This window comes from Coloeus monedula (assembly GCF_965178545.1).
Source record: "Coloeus monedula genome assembly, chromosome: 2".
Classification (NCBI taxonomy): Eukaryota; Metazoa; Chordata; class Aves; order Passeriformes; family Corvidae; genus Coloeus; species Coloeus monedula.
The window spans coordinates 87,916,494-87,934,076 of record NC_138782.1 but is presented as its reverse complement, the minus strand read 5'-3'; the positions used below and the strand labels follow the sequence as shown (position 1 = coordinate 87,934,076).

Here is a 17,583-nt window from a genome sequence, read left to right as displayed (position 1 = left end):
CGGTGTTCCCACCCGTGTGACATCCGCCAAGGCAGGACCCTGGGGACACGACGCGGACAGCACAGGGCCAGGGCCAGGGCCAGGGGGAGCCTGGGGGAGCAACCGGGCTGAAACAGCCTCAGACTTCCAAGGTTTGTGCAGCAGGAGAGCCGCCACCTGCTCGGCACCTTTCTTTATGGCACGATGTTCAGTAAAGACAAAGTCCCCAAAAATAACTCTTTATTGTTGTAATCGCTATATGTAACCCCATTGGTAAAAAATAGAGGAAGAGACCCAACTCGCACAAAATAACCACGGGCCAGTTCCTCAGCACCACCTCTGCTGCGGAGGCCACGGGCTGCGGCCTCGGCGCACCCGAAGGGCACCAGGGCGGCCCCGCCAAGCAGCCCCTGCGCGGAGGTAAAGCCGGGCCGGCCTCCCCAGCTGCCCCCGCCCCCGCCGGAGCTGCCCCCGCCCCCGGCCGGCCCTGTGGCGGTGACGTCCCGGGCCGGGCCGTGCCGTGCCGGGCGGCGGGGGCGGCGCAGAGCAGCGCAGCAGCGGCGGGAGCAGCAGCAGCAGCAGCGGCGGCAGCAGCAGCAGCAGGAGCAGCAGCAGGAGCAGCAGCAGGAGCAGGGCTGGCAGCGAGCAGGGCGCCGAGCGCAGCACCACCGCCTCCATCAGCAGGTAACGACGCGGCCCCTCGGCCTCCGCCGCCCCCTCCTCCCCGCGGCGGGAGGCGCCCGCCCTCCGACCCGGCCTCGGCGCTGCCCCTCGGCTGCCCCGCCGCCCTCCCGCCCGGGCAGGTGCGATCGGGGCGGGCGAGGCAAGGGCCGGGCCCTCGGCGGGTGAGCGCTCCCGCCAGCGCACCGCGGGACGGACCTGCCGGAGCCGGGGCTTCCCGGGGAATTGCGGTCAGAATCCCTCTGGACTGTGCTTTACTTCCTTAAATTAACTGACGTGGGAAATTCTTTCCTTTGTTAGGATTGTTTGGGTTTTTTTAGTGTCCTTTGTGAAATCCCATCCCTGTGGAGTTACAGCTGAGCTCCCTTCCTTGCTTCAGAAACATTTCTGTGCCGGTGGGATTGTCCTTGTCACACAAAATAAAATTTTTACAGCCTTTACTGGCCGAACACAGTATGACTGGTAGTTCAGTGGAAAAAAATCTTCTGGAGTATTTCTGCTTGAAGTACTTTTGCAGGCTGCGGTTTTGGAGAGCAGCGTGTGTCACTGTGATGTACAACTAAAAACCAATATCCCATTCCTGTGACTTGCATTCATTACTGAATAGGAAAACTTAAAAGGGTTCGTCCCCTTAATGGTCTAGAATACGACTTGCAGTGCAGTAAATATATTGTTGGTCCTTGTATAGTACTTGGCTCTCAGCGTCTGAACTAGTAAATGCCACCAGAGGCCTGTAGGATGGAGCTAGCTGAACTAATTGATGACTGGTTCTGTAAAAGGATGGTTGTTATCTGTTGTTTCAGCGAATGCTGCTGACTGTCAGCCCTGTTCTTACAAAGGTACAGAGAAGTAGTATGTCGTGACTTGTGCCCTACCGTGCTCCCAGAGGGAACAGACCTTTGAGGCGACCTAATTTCTTACAGTTCAGTTGGCATCTCCGGGCTGCAGGACGGCCTATGGACTGGTTCACAGCAATCTGAGTGCAAAGGTTGGCCAAGGGACTGAGTCTTCCTTCTGTTGCAAGTGTGACAAATTAACAGGGTGGAGATGAACTCGTGAGTTAAATGTCATCGGTGCTTTTAAACTTTGTTTTTTACTGAAAAAAAGCTTAACAAAAACAGAAATCTTTTAGTTTTTAAAATCTTGGTTTTGAAAATTTAAAAGTATAAGCAAATCTCTTGCAGTATTTGTTTAAATATAATAAAACTGCTAACACACAAGTTAACTCTTTAATGTATGGTTAATAAAATAACCGCAGAAGATCTCAGTGTTGTTGAGGTGGGAGAGTAAATATCAGAATTATCAGAGAACAAGTTCCAAACCTTTTAATAACGTAGAAATGAAGATTTAGCTTGACTGTATTTTTACTGGATGTGTTTTTAATGTGTCTAAGTTAATAAACTGTTTAGTGAAGGTACAGTTATGCCCTTGACTGTAAAACTATAAAGCCAGCAGTGCAAACATAAAGGCAGTAAACTTTCCTGGGAGGCTGAATAGCTTTCTGAATTAAAACCATGTCAGTATTAGCTTGCAGAAATTCTAAGTTGAACTAATTTCCCCACCCCCATTATTTCTAGTCAGAGTGGGCATTCCTCTATAATCTGCACTAAGTACTGTGTCTTTCAGCCTCCGGCATTGCCATGTGCCTTTGTTTTGATAATGGGTCAGTATTTTGACCCATTAACAATAATGTTCTCATAAGGAAGGTGAAATAGCGCTTCCTTGTGCCTGGTCTGCCAGGGTGGAGAAGGCTTTGTGACCCAATCTAGCCTTTGTATTTTTGTGGTATTTGATAACACTGGTCTGAGGAAAGATTTCAGGTTTTAGAAATTTTGACAGTCATATGAGTGATGTGGCAAAGTTGAGTAGGGACTAACTTTTTATCAGTACAAAATGCGAAAGCATGCGATTAAGCTGGCAGGTTCAAAATGAACAAAAGGGGTGTGGTTTTGGTTTTGACCCAATGTGTGGTTAGTTAAGCTTTGGAAATCCTTTCTGGAGCATGTGGATACTGAAAAGTTTACAGGGACTTGAAAAGCAGCGAGACAAATTAATGGAAGAAAAATCCACTAAGGCTGACTTGTGCAGGGTACTTCAGGTAGCTCAGGGGGTCACCAAGGTGGGCATGGAGCCAGGGACAATAGACTAGGAAAGTACCGTCAATTATTTATCGAATTTTTATATTAATTTCAAGCACTGACATAGTGCAGACAGCAGACCCAGTAGGGCTGCTCTTAGGAAAATTGTTCATTTGAAGTAAGTGTTTGAGAACAGCTGAACCAAAGGGACTACATCTAGAGATAGCAACTCTAGGTGATAATTCTCAGGAAATGATTATGAGTCACCATCAAACTGGAAGTCAGTTTAAGCGGTGCCGGGGGCAGTTCTGGTACCTTTGTACTTGTTGTTATTGATGTCTTTGATCAATAGAATTAGCACAAAATCTAAAGGAGACTGAGCAGGGCTTTCAGACTGTGTTTTTGTTGCTCTGCTTTGGAGGACAAGAGGTTTTTGATAAGTTTGAAGGCAGTAAATGAGTACAAGATACTGTTTTCTGGAAGAAGATAGCATAATGCAGATGGGTAAAGTTGACTTGGCAGCAGTGCCGTGGAAGCAGATCTGAGGGTTATGTGGGATCGCAAGAAGCACAGGGATGCAGTAATGCTGAAGTTCAGAATTTAGCTTTACGTACTAGTGCAGCTTAAGTTAACAGAATAATGTGTCCAGTTTTGGCCACAGCCTGTTAAGAAAGATAAGTTCCAATGTCTCCATCTGCCAGGAATGGCCATCAGGGCTTAGGAAGGTTTTGGAAAACATATCTGCAGAGACTGTGTTTGGAAAGTGTGTTCCACAAAGGCTATACAAGCTCATTTTCAGCAGAAAGAGGAGGTAAGATGATGGGACAGGAAGATTCTACAGTCTTAAAATTAGTGAGAAGTGGTCTGTGTTCTTCTGTCAGTGACTGTATCGAAAAAGATGAAAGTAGTTTGCACGAAAGACTTGATGGAAGTTCTTAAAATCTGTTATGCCTTAGGGAAAACCGAAAGAAACTGAGATTGTGCAATCTCATTTCTGTGAAGGTTTTTGAAAGTCAAATAGGACTTGTGTTAAAGATATATTAAAAACATTTCTCAAAACTGTTTTACTTGTTCTCACGCAGGGGCTTGAGCTTGATGATTTCTTCAGGTGCTGTTTGTATTCGGGCTTGAGTTTATGTGGAAAAAAGTAATTTCAGTCCTCAAACAATGCACAGTTTCTGTGATAAAGTCCTAGAATCTTTCAGTTGCTGGTCATCTCATGTTACAGCTTAAGGCATTTGCTTTCAAAATAATTAGTGTTGAGGCAAACTACTGCATTTGACAGCAAAATGTTGTGGTTTAGGAGTATAGCCTGTAACACTGTAGGAAATGTAGGTGTAGGACCATACTGTGATTTAAACCAGGAAAATCAGAGGGATAAAACCTGAGGTATTCATCATCTACTGTAGAATATACTGTGTGTGGCTTCATAACTTGTGTCCTAGTGTTACAGCATCTTTGGGTCTGAAACACTTTTAGAAAGGACTTTCTAAAGTCCTTACTAAAAAAAAATGCCAAATATCATATGTTTCTCATTTTGTTTCTGCTTTTTAAAATATGCACAGGCATTTTAAAATGGCAACATTTTAACATAGCTTGCCATCTGTTTAAGTTTCTACTTTGTTATTTCTTGGAATGACTGTCTTAAGTTTGTAGTAAATACTAGTGACAGTGACTTGTATTTCTGAAGTATTGATAGATGCTGTATCAATATAAAAAACACATAGGAAAAATGTAGTTTTTGAACTGATGGCTGTGGATAAATCTTCCCCTCCCCCCCAAAAAATCCCAATAAAACCAGCAGTTTTGCAAAGCTGAATGTGAAGCATCAGCAGCCTTCGTAGATTTTTCGAAGGCTCTGATGTCAAGAAAAGGACCAATAAATCCATGGGCACTTAGTCTCTGGTAGAATGATTTCTGTAAGTAATGACCATACAGAGTTAATATACGTATTTAACTGGGGAGAGCATGCTGAAACTCTTTTGATAAGTGACCATCTTAGAATGCCTATTCAGAAAAACTGATTTAGCCAAAGCAAGTTCTTGCTTTTTTGTTGTTGTTGAGCTGTGTACAGAAATGGAGCAGGGGGTGATGAGGCTGAGGAGGACTTGTTCAGTTTGGTCCTGCCGCTCCAAGGCAAAGCCTGTTGCCATCTGGCAACAGCATAGCCTGGCCTTGCACAGGTGGTTTGAGACTCCCTGCTGCATGCTGGCTTTTTCCTGCTGAAAAGGGGGTTGCAGCCAGATTACATTTAACCTGCAGACACGGTGCTGGCTGCAGCTCCTGTAGGCGTGTGCAAGCTCTGTGAGCTAAATTGCAGCTACTGTCAGTAGCAGGGCATGCATGAACGCTTAAGTGTGGGTTGGTATCTGGCTGCTGTGGCTGTGCTGCAAGTTATACCCAGGCGTTGTGTCACTCCTGAAGCACTTCTGTCAAGCCAAGGGACCTTTGTCAATGCTTCTCCTCGCTCTGCAAGTGTGTGGATGAAGGGCAGTTTCTGCTTGCTCCAGGGAACAAGAGATGGATGAGGCATCTGGTATTAAACTTCACTTTTTGTATGCACAGCTTGCAGCACTGCTGCTGTGAGGAATGTGGCTGGTCTCCAAACTGGGATCTGGTCCTGGCGGTGCTGAATGGAGGTGTCATGAGCACTGTCAGAACTGGGGTGGCCACATCTGTATGTACATCTTTTGGGGCTTGATCAGAGAAATTAAAAGAGAAATTCTCAGTCTTGAGCTGAAAGTCTGAATGAACCCTGGATTTGTAAATGCTCAACAGAAGGCCTTAGTTATCACAAAAGAAAACTTTTTTTTTTCTTTTTTAAGCAACATCTTGTAAGAGAGCTTGCTGAATTTATTTTGCAAAGGTAGTTAGACAATTGAATTAAGAGTATTATTTACATATTTCATGAGCAAATTTGTTTTTCTTGTAATTAACAAGACTTAGCACACTGATTTGAAATTTGTGGGAAAAAAAAAAGAGAAGTAGAGAATTTAACAAAGCCAGTTGTTCACAAAAGTCTCTTCAATATTAGCAAGATCTCTGGCTGTATTTTACAAAAATAGCAGCAACTTTCTGAATTATATCTAAATGTTTCTATGGATCCTTCAGGCCTAAGCTGAAGCCATGGAAATATTGTTGCTTTTTGCATTTTGAGCAAGTTCAGGTTGTGATTTGTATGATCCAGAGCTCCATCCCTGTCATCTGCTATATTGTCTTTGTTGCCATGCACTCAGCAAGGTTTTGATCATGTCAGGTGCATTCTCAGTGTTCCAGATCCAAAGGAGCCAGCTATAAGGTGATACTGCAGTAGCCATGTTTAGGAAGAAGCTGTCTGTGGGAGGACAGCATGTCCTTCTCCAGTCTTTAGGTGTGACCTGTGAAGGAGGACACCGCTTCTATGTTCACATCTGTGCTTCACTCTTTCCTGATTTCTTCAAGTGCAGCCCATCACAGCTGCTCTGTAGTGGGGGAATTGATAGCAATAAAACTCTTTTCACAAAGTCCTGTATGCCAAAGATAGACAGTTTTGCTGTGTCTCCTTTTGTCTTGTCTGGGTGAGCGCTGTGTGCAGGCACACCAAACCTGCTTATCGTGGCACTCTGCTTGTTTTAGGGGAGGCATTGGAGAGTTTTGGGGAAGGGATGCTCTGTAGCTGCTCATCCAATTCAAGGTTTAACAGTATGCGGTAACCTCTTGTGCTGTTGGCCTTGCTTATGTACTGCAAAGTTTCCAGGTCAGGGAGCAGAGCATTCAGGAATGAAGAATCTGACAAACATTTTTGATGATTTCAGTTTTAACAATTCTGTTGGGCTGCAGTTTTGTGAGCAGTTGGGCTGAGGTAATTGCCTGCTGGACCCTGAAAAGAGGAAGTCTTAATGACTGCATCTTCTGCGCCCTTCCCAGCAATGTGGATGGTCATGGGGCTCCTTCACACTCCAGTGCAAACTGCTGGCTCTGCAGAAAGCAACAAATCCCATCACCTTTCTTTTTTCCATATCCATGCTGCAGAGGTTGAGCAGCAGAGATGAGGGGAGGCAGATGAGGGGTGATAAGTCATTGCCGTTCAGCTCACCCTCTCTCAGGAAGCCACAACATTTTTTGCAGTCTCTTAGACCTGTGTAACCTTCATTGCTTCTACCAAAAGTTAGAAAAATACCTCCAGAGCCCTTTGCAGAGAGAAATATAGAAGTAAAGAGTATATGTAGGGAATTTAATAGAACTGTAGAGTCACAGAATGGCCTGGATCAGAAAAGACCCTAAAGATGATCTAGTTCCAACCCCCTGCTGTGGGCAGGGACACCGCGGCGCAGTCACGCACAAGGACAGAGCCATAGAGTAGGATGGGAGAGGATTGTAAAAGATCATGGACTTCAGAGGGCCCTAGGGTAATATGGACTTTTATTACTGTGTAAAGATAAAAACACTTGGGTTTAGTACATGTGGGGGTTTTGGGGGTGAGAATGAGTTTATTTTGTGGCTTTGGGTTGGTTTTTTTTTTTTTTTGTTTGTTTGGTTGGGTTTTTTTTTGGTTTTTTTTTGTTTGTTTGTTTTGGTTTTGGTTTTTGTTACCTGGAATCTTTTAAAAAGATAGGAAAACTGATGATATAAATCATTGTCTCATTTTCTAGGCTCCTATTGAGTTATTTTGTCAGTGTTTGCTGATTGCTTTAAAGCTGTGGCAGTGTTCATGCAAGCAGTCTTTATGGCAGGTGCTTGTGTACACAAATGGCATTCTGCAGAGCATTGTATCTCTGCTGTACAGCAAGGAGTGTTACTTATGTGGACACGCCAGGAATTATGCTGTTTCTCCTTCTCTCATACTTGTTGGCTTGCTTTTCAATGGCTGTGCTGTTGGGCCTTTTAGTCCTCTTATGATTTTTTTCCAAAATAGAACCTCTAATGGTTTTTACAGATTTTAGTAGCTGATCTTCTTTTGGCTGTGGTTAAGAGCATTGCTTCAGATTTCAAAGTTCTTGGGAACTAGAAGAGAGATGGGCTGTTGCGTTGAATTGGAGCTGTTGGGAACAAAGCACTCCTGTTTCTTCTGTACACTGGCAGTTTTGCAGATGGTGGGATGATCTCTGTCTTCGGTTGTCAGCCTATTACAGTACTCTTCCATTTTCTCAGCTGAAATTTGTTCTGGTCAGACACTCAATCTTGGATTATTTAGACCTTGAGATAGTGTTTGGTTTACTGCATGAATGTCCTCTATTAAATTTTTTTTCTTTGGGTCTTTGGACATGCACTTTCTCAAAAGTTTTACACCTTAGAATTTTTTTTAGGTAATTTATGCAAGAATGAATTTTAAGTTTTGTTTAGGGGAAGGATGTTTTTTGAAATACCTTTTGTGTCATACTCTGACGGTAATCTGAAACAAATTTTAGATCTTGTTTTATGTTTTGCTGTAAAGTTCTACATCCTTTCAAAGGAAAAAGATTATTTCTTACTAATCCAGGGAGAAGAATCTTAGCCATGAAGTTTCTTAGTCTTTTATCATGCTGTACAAGTCATGTCTTGCTCAAAAGGTCAACACCCACAGAACATGTTTTTTTACAGTTCAATGGTCTAAGTAGCTGCTTTTCTTGTGGCCGTAGGAATCTTTCCTATTGTCAATGAACATGCAGTCTTTTGATGATATGACATCTGATGCTATGGGTATTTCTGGGTTACACACTAAATTATATATATTCAACACTAAAGCAGCAATGATAAACATAAATAATGTGTTGACCATATACTCTTAAAGATTATTCTCTTTCAGTTTAAATCCTTGCAGCTTTTTCCAGTTTTGCATACATGTATGTATTTTTGTAAAATATTACATCAGATTTCTTTTAACTTTGAACTGAAAATAGCTTATTTTAGCAAGTGTTGGAGTTTAGCTTCTTTGTTTTTGTTGCTACAGAGTTCTGTGTCTGTTCATGTAGTAGTCAGCCTAGAGGGGTTATAATATGTAAAGTTGGTTCATAGACTTATTTTAAATTGCCCTTTGCAGCTTCTGTTAGTCTGGGATCAGTTATTGATCTCTTCAGAAGGAAAAAAAAAATTATGCCTTAAAAAAATACAGTTCTATTACTTCCTGATTTTTTTAGATTTTTTTGTTGTTGTTGTTTTTTAATAAAAGCTTGGGATTTCGAGTGAGTAATAAGTACTGACTGCCTGAGTAGATAGGATGGAAGTGGAAATTTTTATGGTTAAAAAAAACCAAACCAGCTGTTTGAGATGAGTTGTTTTCAGTATTAATCCTGGTCTCTTTACAAATCCCTTTGGGAGAGAAGAGGGCAGACAAAAGGCACTTCATGTCACTGGCTGTTTACTGAGTGACTCTGCTGCTTTTGCCCTAGGATGGAGGTAGAACTAGGGGAGCAGGAGACTACTGGGAAGAGGAAGAGTATTTTGAGGTGAGCTGCTTCTTGAGAAACAAGTGAAGGCTGAAGGGTGATGCCAAGGTGGGAAAGTGTGAGGAGCCGAGAGGACCAAAGGGATCCCAGCAAGTGGAAACACTTGAAGATTGTAGCAGAAGAAAAATGCTATTTTGACTGCTTTAATGTAAGACTGGTTAGCATCAGGGGCTGCCCTTCCTACCATGCCTGGGCAGGACTTTGAAGCCATGTTTTCCTCATCGAATGGAAGATGCTGCCTGATGCCTGTACATGTCCAGGCACTGACCCTGGGTGTGCCTGCTGAGGGTGTAAGACCGTGAGGCCTTGCAATTTGGGTAAAGTATTTCACTCCAAGACAGGTAAAGATTTTGGAGTGACTTCTGAAGGTGTGCAAAGGTGTGGTTAGTGGTAATTAATGAAAGCTAATTGGCTTATGTTTTTCTAGGACTCAGCATGTGCTCTCTAGCAGCCTCTCGTTTCCATTGGTCATCTTGTTGGAAATGTCCAAGAAGTTTTTAGGGGATCCAGGCAAGACAGGAGCCTTCTCAAAAGGAGCTGTTAGTTCTCCACTGTACATACTTAAGGGAGAAATTTGAATGGGCAAGATGCAGCTGTGTGTGAGGCTGCTGTACCTTTGTTTTTTTCAGTTTGATCAGCTGCTTCATTTTAAATTCATGGCCTAATTTTGTGAGGAACATCTTAGAGGCAGGCAAACCCACAAAACTAACCGATAATCTCCAGTCTGACAATGAAGGAGGCACATCTGTGTGATAAAGAGGACTCTTCCCACACATTTAATTTTATTTGTTTCAGGCCTTTGTGTAAGGAAAAGCTGTGTAACTCACACATGCAAAGACAGAGGAGAACTGAGTTGAATGTGAAGTAATAGCCATATTTTCAGAAAAAAATCAATTTTATGTTGTGAGAAATTAGCTTAGTAATATTAGCAAGCATTTAAACAATGATTGGTGGGGGTGCTATTTATTTTTGAAGTTTGTGTTTTAGCAGACTTTAAGTTGCTACTGTTGAAAAACAAGGGTGTTTTTTTTCCTTTTTTCTGACAAATCACCACTTCCCTCAAGCATCTCCTGCAAGTGTTCAGACTATGCTGTATTTCTAATTTAAGCTAAAAGCTTGTAATAGTACCCAGGGAAGTAAAGAAAAATTATTGTACCTTCTCTATTATTACACTGCTGTCAAGGTCTTTGTTTCAATACTAACAACAAGAAAATGTGGGAGGAAAATGAATGATTTCTAAAAGTCTTCCCATAGGTGAGGAGCTTTTCCCCTTTTTCAGGTACCAGGCTGTCTTCCAAGGGCTTCCACCCAGCTGGGACAGGAATGGCATGGTGTGGAGCTTGGGTGCTGCAGGCTGTAGCAAGTAATGGGGATGCAGACCTTGGTTCAGTGATACCACCTCTTTGCACTGTTGCATGTAATGGCAGTCTAATTTTGACCCAGATGCATGGGATAGCATTCATTTGGAGTTCAGCAGAATGTAGAACATAATGAAAGCTCCAGTGTAGGTTGTTAGCATGTCACCTGGATTGCCTTCCTGGGTTGCACCGTGTCTTGCCTGTCATTCATCTGCCTGGATCACTCTATTGCAATCTGGATCCTTGGTCGTGCTTCATGTGCTGATATTTGTTGATGGCTTTACAACGTGTCTTCCTCTGGATCAGACTTCTTTTTTCAGGATCAGCTTCTGCCCTTAAAGAATCCCTGTGTAAGTTATTCCCAGGACACATGCCTTTTTTTTTTTTTTTTTTTTTTTCATTTATGTTACTTCTTCCAGGATATCCTGCCTTTTGTGTTTCACAACTTGCTGGCAATGGGAAGGATTTGCATGGCGTCAGTCCTACAGATGAGCATGCAGCTTCGCATGCTCTTTGTGGGCTGCATATACCAAGACAGGTTGCAAATGGAGTTTGTACAATAGAGCAAGTAAAACTGGCTGCATCAGTATGGTTTTCTGAGGATGAAAGAGATGCTGGTTTTGCTTTACTTATCAGCCAGGCTTGGTGTCTAGTCAAAAGGGTAGTGGAGAGATGCAGGACAGAACATCTGGTAGAAGCAGAATTTGACGATTGGGAAGAGAGTTTTAATCAAAATCCGTATTTTCTTCTTTGTTTTCTGCCTTCTGTTGTTGAGAATGACCAGTGTCATACCAGTTAGCACTGGATTGGGGATGGCTGTAATTACTTGAAAGCTGTCGGCCTGCAGTTAACCCTGCTCATCAGGGTGAGGTTTGGAGAGTGATGTGGAGGACACATTTGCTGCAGGGAACATTCCTCTCACGGCAAGCTTTGCTCATATGTGTGCCCAGCACTGCCTGAGAAGCCCTGCAGTAGAACGTGCTGGCTCTCCACGCGAGTCAGCAGGAAGGAATACTTTCTGTTGTTGCAGGCTATTGTGAGTTGCTGCTCTGCTGGGGATTCCTTTGGCTTTTCACAGTGGTCCTTGCACCAGATGGTAACACACTGAGCTTGTTCTGGGTCAGCAAAGCCCCTTGTCACTGTGCCAAAAGCACTGTCACAGAGAAAGCCCTATGCCTTTTGCCACCTAAAATGCATGTGAATTCACTACATTCCTGAACCAAAGTAGCAGTCAGTCTTCCTGTTTTGAAAAAATGGAAGTGGAGAGAGTACTGTTGCTTTGAGATGAAGATCTGCTTTTCAGGCTAATTTTAGATGCAGCTTATGTGTAAGGGGGAGGCAGTTTAGAGTAGAAGGGTTCGACAAGGGGAGTAACTACCAGAGGCCCAAAGTTATTAATGCTGTGTTGAGCAGGGTGGTGTAGGCAGAAGCAGCCACATAGGAAAGCATGATCTGGAGCAGTTGCTGCTGAGCTGGGTGCATGCTGAACAGGGGAGGCTGAGCAGATGTGATTCACCTTCCAGGCAGAGCCTTGCTGAGTGGCTGGGCTCAGAGCCTGGGCACAGGACAGGATTAGCACAGCTCCACTGGCAGAATGGGTAGCTCGAGGCCTCCTGTGTTCCCCAAAACAAAAAAGCACTCCAGAGCATTGGAAGGAGTTTTTTAGATGATAGTTTTAATACTAAATGAGAGTTTCTTTCTAGAAAGAACTTTTTTCTTAAAAAAGGCATTTTGAGGCTGAGAGAAAAGATAAACTAAGGGAGTCCTAGAGAACGGGGAGAAGCCAAGTATCAAAGAATATGAAAATCATTCACTACAATCAAAGCGCATCTTTTAGTCAACTGTTACAATAGAAGAGCAGGTCAGGCAAAAATTCAGTCCTCTGTCCTCTACCTCCCTGGTGCTTTTCAGTATAAATCTAGTTCAAGAGACCCTTAGTGGCAAAAGCTTACAGAAAGCTGCTGTAGTTATTAGAGCGCTTCCTGGGTGTTCATCTCTAAAGCCACACCTGGTGTATTAGGATTTCCTATGCTGTTATTATGGGACACATTTCCAGATTGCTGTCAAAAGCTTCTGTATCAAAGGAGGATCATCACACAGCACAGGCTGCTGGATGTGTGAAGAAATTAGGTAAACTACAGCATCCAGTAGAACTTGAATGAGTTTTATAGAGTGGAAGCTGAAAAAACAAATGCTGTTTTGATAACCTTCGAAATATAATTGTGTTCTCTCTTGTGCTTGAATGTCATTAATTTTTGCTAACTTGTCACTTCTGAGAAATGTTTATTATTACTTAACAGACATGTGGTGATATTTTTATTTTAGGAAATTTAGATTTGTCTTCTTCACTGGTCGTTAGCCAGCATGGTTCACCTTTGTGTCTGAAGGCAGCATGGAAACTGGACGTGCAGGCATTTGAGAAGGCATTTGATTAATCTTGTTTCCTTTTTTGTTCCCAAGTTATTGGAGTTATTCAAGAGGCATGGTTTTTTGTTTTTTTTTTTTTTTTTTTTTAAAGTTAGAGTAAACTGTTATAGCCAGCAAGTTCTATTTACTAATCACCCAAATAAAGCAGAAACTCTGGAAGCTGTGAATTTCCTTTGAACAGAGCGTTGATACCAAAATGCAATGTCATGTTTTTAATTTATTAATAGAAATAATAAGATTATTCTTCATACTTTGTGTCCTTTAGTCAATAAAAGGAAGCACATACTTCCCTGTAATTGAAGACAGGTATGCTGTTGTGGAGGGTGGAACAGGACTCTTTGTAAAGAGAGGTGGAGTCTCCATTAACATGGTGTGACGAGGGTACTGATTCATATGTTGATGCCTTTTGAAAAATAGGTCTGTTGGTTGTGTTTTGTTTGGCTTTTTTTTTTTAGTTCAGTGTGTTTAAAGTTGTATCAGTTGGGCTGCTTTGTCCTACATCTTACTCTTTTTGAACTCATCTGTTCTTGAGGTCTTGCCTTGAGACTTCGTATAGGTCACTGGGAGGTGGCTGAACCCCATGTGATTGTTGCTGTCTCAGCACCAAAGCAACTGGAGTTTTCTGGGTTCCTGAGGAAGCACCTGACGCGTAATAATCCTCCAGGGTCTTCGTCGTAGTCGCATTCTACACAATTGCTTCTTTTATACTGTGTTGTGAATTTTTTCTAAGATGACCTTAGAAGATCTCTAATCATATGATGATGTGAGACAACTGGAAAGCTTTTAGTTTTCTAGTTGCCATGAATAATTCAAACCCAAAAACTCATTCCCAAGGCAGATTTTTTTACTCTAGAAAGGAAATACAAGAAATCTATGAGGAGTTCTCTATTAGCTTCCCCCTGCCCCTCCAAGGTAACTCTCAGGTCATTCAACAGTGTGAAGAAATATCCATCGTGAAAGCAGGTTTGAAAGATTTCTGTTCACAAGGAGGAATTTGAATTAGTCATACCTAACTTTCGTGTTGAATTCTTGGTCATTGTAGCTTAAGCTCCCATGGAGCTCAGGTTTTGAGTGAAAGAAAATATATGGAAATATATATATCCATATATCTGAAATAATATATTTGCTGGAATGTAGGAAGTGCTGAAGACTTCCAGACTGGAGTTCTAAATAGAATGCTTGAGTGAACTTGGCTTGCAGCATTGTAGACCACAAGTCCAGGAAGCTGAAGAGGATGCTTTGTAAAGCCCTGAAAAAGAGAGTCATCAGGTTGTCTTGTTGTGGGTCCGCTGATGATAAGTCTCGCATGACCTCACAGTCTTTCCTTCAACAGCAGTACAGTCTCTTCTGCATTGTATTCCTCGTCTTTTAAAAACTAGTTATGTATTAGTTTTCCGTGAAAGAAAATCAGCGACTGTTTTGTGGTTTGCTGTTCTGTAATCAACAGGGTGAGGGTCTTGCCTGTAATCAGGAATGTGTCAATTAAATGTTTTTAGCATGAGGACTTTGTGTGTGACTTTTTGAACTGTCTCCTAGGCTTTTTGATTGACATCATTAACATTTCTGAGTCCATGGAATATCTGCAAATGCTGAAACCAGCCAGGCATTGACTCTCAAGTGTCAAGAGTCAGAAGGCATTAGTGCTTTCTTTTGGCTGTGTCTGTGTGACATCTTGCAAATCAGAGCAATATTGAACCAGTAGTGGTTAAAAGTAATTCTTCAAAACATTTTCAAAATTGTGTTCAAAGTAGTTCCTGTTTGTAGTGTCTGTGGTCTCTTTCCACCAACTGTGTATCGCTGCTTTTTCTACTAGAGTGAAATATTCTGTAGTTTGTTTTCCATTTAAATATTACATATATTTAACTTGTCATTACATGACCCTTACCATTTTTTATTTGGCAAAGAGTTGTTTAAAACCTCATGGAATTTCTGTGTGGCTGGTACTGAGCATTTAGAGGAAGGTTGTAAAAATGTGCAAGAAGATGTTTTGCCTTAACCGTAGAAGAACAAAGGGATGTGTCTTCAAGGTTAGAAATTAGTAATAAATGTATTTTCAGTGGGAAGGATTTTGAAACTATAGATTTAGATTGTTCTAGAATTGGAGGAAGGCTTTAAACATGCTGCTTTTGATCGTGGAAGGTGTTAGAATTAAAACTTAAATCTTATATTTTTTCTGTCTTTGAAGCATGCTTAAGAACTATTTCACGTTATCCTCTTCTCTAATTGATTAACTGGATAATAGGTTTAAATGTGCCAAATAAAACCCATGGATTTTATAGCAACTGATCTGAAATTATCTAATTAAGTTTGGGTTTTCCTCTTGTGTCACCTGGGTGAATCCTAATGATGTATATAGCAGGTTGCATTAAATTGGGCTGTGCCTGTTTCTTGGAAACAGTGTTGAGAAAATCAGAAATTTCTTCAAGAATGTCAATTAAAGCACTAAGCAGAAATGGCTGTTTTGTGCTTTCTGGTCATTCTCACTCATTTAGGCAAATCCGTTTGATTGCCTTTCTTGATGGTTTTGCTATTGAGTATATTGACCTCCCATGGTATATGTAGACATGTAGCTGAGACATGGTTTGAACCTATGATGTCAGTTTTGCTCATTAAAAAATCATTTAGTCTTTTTGATTTCTGGACCCCCTGAAATTTCTGCTGAGCACCATTCTGCTGAATTTCTGTCAGAAATTTAATGTGTGAGGTCTTTGAAATACTACTTTTTTTTAATCTCCTTTTTGGGGCCTGCCAAACCAGCAGTTATTTTTAACTGTTCTTAGAGGAGTGTTATTTAAATCCTAAAGTTTATATGGGCCAAATTCTGTGATCCACATAAAGTGCCCTACTTTTATAGTGGAGAAACACAATGAATGTCAACCATACTTGACATGAGATAGCTCAAGGAAACTCTGGTACTGAGTTCCAGAAGGTTTGCTACTGCAGGTTCTGTTACATTTTCCTTTTTTCCCCCTTTATGTTGCACAAACCCAAGAACAAAAAATATAGTTGTTTGATAAATACAATATGTACACCCTTCTTTTTGAAATAAAATAATTTTTGAAATAAAAAAATATTTTCTGATGATCAAAGTCACTGTTTTCTAGATAGGCCTTGAAGATCTGAAGTCAGGTTGTGTCCAAGTAATTCAGGCCATGCTTGTATGTAGTTTAGATTTTTTTTTTAATTTTAAAATTTTTTGAATGTTGCAGGTAATATCAGTTGGGAAGATGAGAAAACCTGCTAAAATTTTTTTTCCAAGCTATAGAAAAAACACTGGGTTTGGGAAGGTCTGAGTTTTAAACCTGAATCATTGTGAAAATATGCTTAATGTTTTGGATATTCTTGTACTGCTGTATCAAATATTTTGCTTTTAGTAAAGGGAAACTTTTATGTCTACAAAAGGATTGTATTCTCCTTGAGTCTACTTGTAATTCAAAGTTCTTGCAGACTTGTTTATTTTTAACATAGAATCATAGAATGGTTTGGGTTGGAAGGAACCTTAAAGCTCGTGTAGTTCCAACCCCCCTGCCATGGGCAGGGACTCGTTTTACTAGACCAGGTTGTTCAAAGCCACATTTCCAGGATGGGGCATCCACAAGATCTCTGGGCAACCTGTTTCAGCACCTCCCCACCCTCTCAGTAAAGAATTTCTTAGAAGTACAGATAATACACGTTGGCAGAGGTATTTTTCTGTTGTTGCTGGGACTGGTTCTTCCTGAGTTGGGGATAAGAGTACCAAGAAATGGGAAATGGGACTTTTGTCCTGGGTACCTCTTGTCCTGGCAGAGGGATGAGGGAGCTTTACTTGGTTTTTTTTGGGGGTGGTATCTGTGGTTTTGTAGGGAAGAGTTAACATTGCAGCAATCTTGTGTTTGGGAACTTCAAGCTTCTGTGTGTGAGCTTTTTACACTTCCCTTGAGGGTACATTTAATAGTATTTTTCAGCGTGTCTTTGAAACAATTCGGAGTGGTGTTTTATATATTGTCCATAAATGAAATAAAAGTTTACTTTTTATAATGTGATGTTGGAACAGGAACAGAAATTTTGATACGTGGTTAGGTCTGCGCGATTGTAGATGCTAACTGTGCTTTTGACTTAAAGCCCTAATTCAAATCTCTCCTGCCTGACAAGCAGCAGGAAGATTAATCTCCAGAGAGAGGAATCCATACCCCAGTTTTAGACAAAACACAGTCATTAAAGTTATTTGTAGGCTGAATAAGCACAAGTCTTTGTTCGGATTGCCGAGCAGGGTTATGTCGAAACGTGCAGGAACAGGATTTACTCGCATTCCTGTTGCTGTTGCTTCCACATTTCCAGTCGACAGTATCATCTGATGAGGAGCCAGTGGTGAGTTACCAGCTGAGCATATAAGTGACTTTGAGACCTGTTTGATTAGACAACAGTACCTCTGTGTGTCCTTCCACAGCTGGGGTGAGGGCTGCTTGACGGGCACTTGGAGTGCAGTGTCCCTGGGGGAGCTGGGGAGAGCTGCCTCCTGGGGGCTCACAGGATGGGGACTGCTAAAGCATCTTGGGACAGTTGAAGTGGAACTAAAGATAATTTTAATCATACTTTGTGTTTAGGGGGTGAGATCACTACAGTTATATAAGCTCTGAAGGGTGGAACTCGTTTTTAGCTGGTGTTTGTACTCTAAGA

General features: G+C 41.8%; 1 protein-coding gene across 2 annotated transcripts in view; it reads left to right on the top strand.

Moving 5' to 3' along the window:
• The first annotated feature begins 526 nt into the window (after positions 1 to 526).
• MYO6 (myosin VI) overlaps positions 527 to 17,583 on the top strand; it is a 103,040-nt gene continuing 85,983 nt past the window's right edge. For both annotated transcript variants that reach the window (XM_082302504.1, XM_082302503.1), the window contains exon 1: positions 527 to 663. The gene's annotated coding sequence lies outside the window, so the exon portion shown is untranslated. The remainder of the gene's footprint in view (positions 664 to 17,583) is intronic.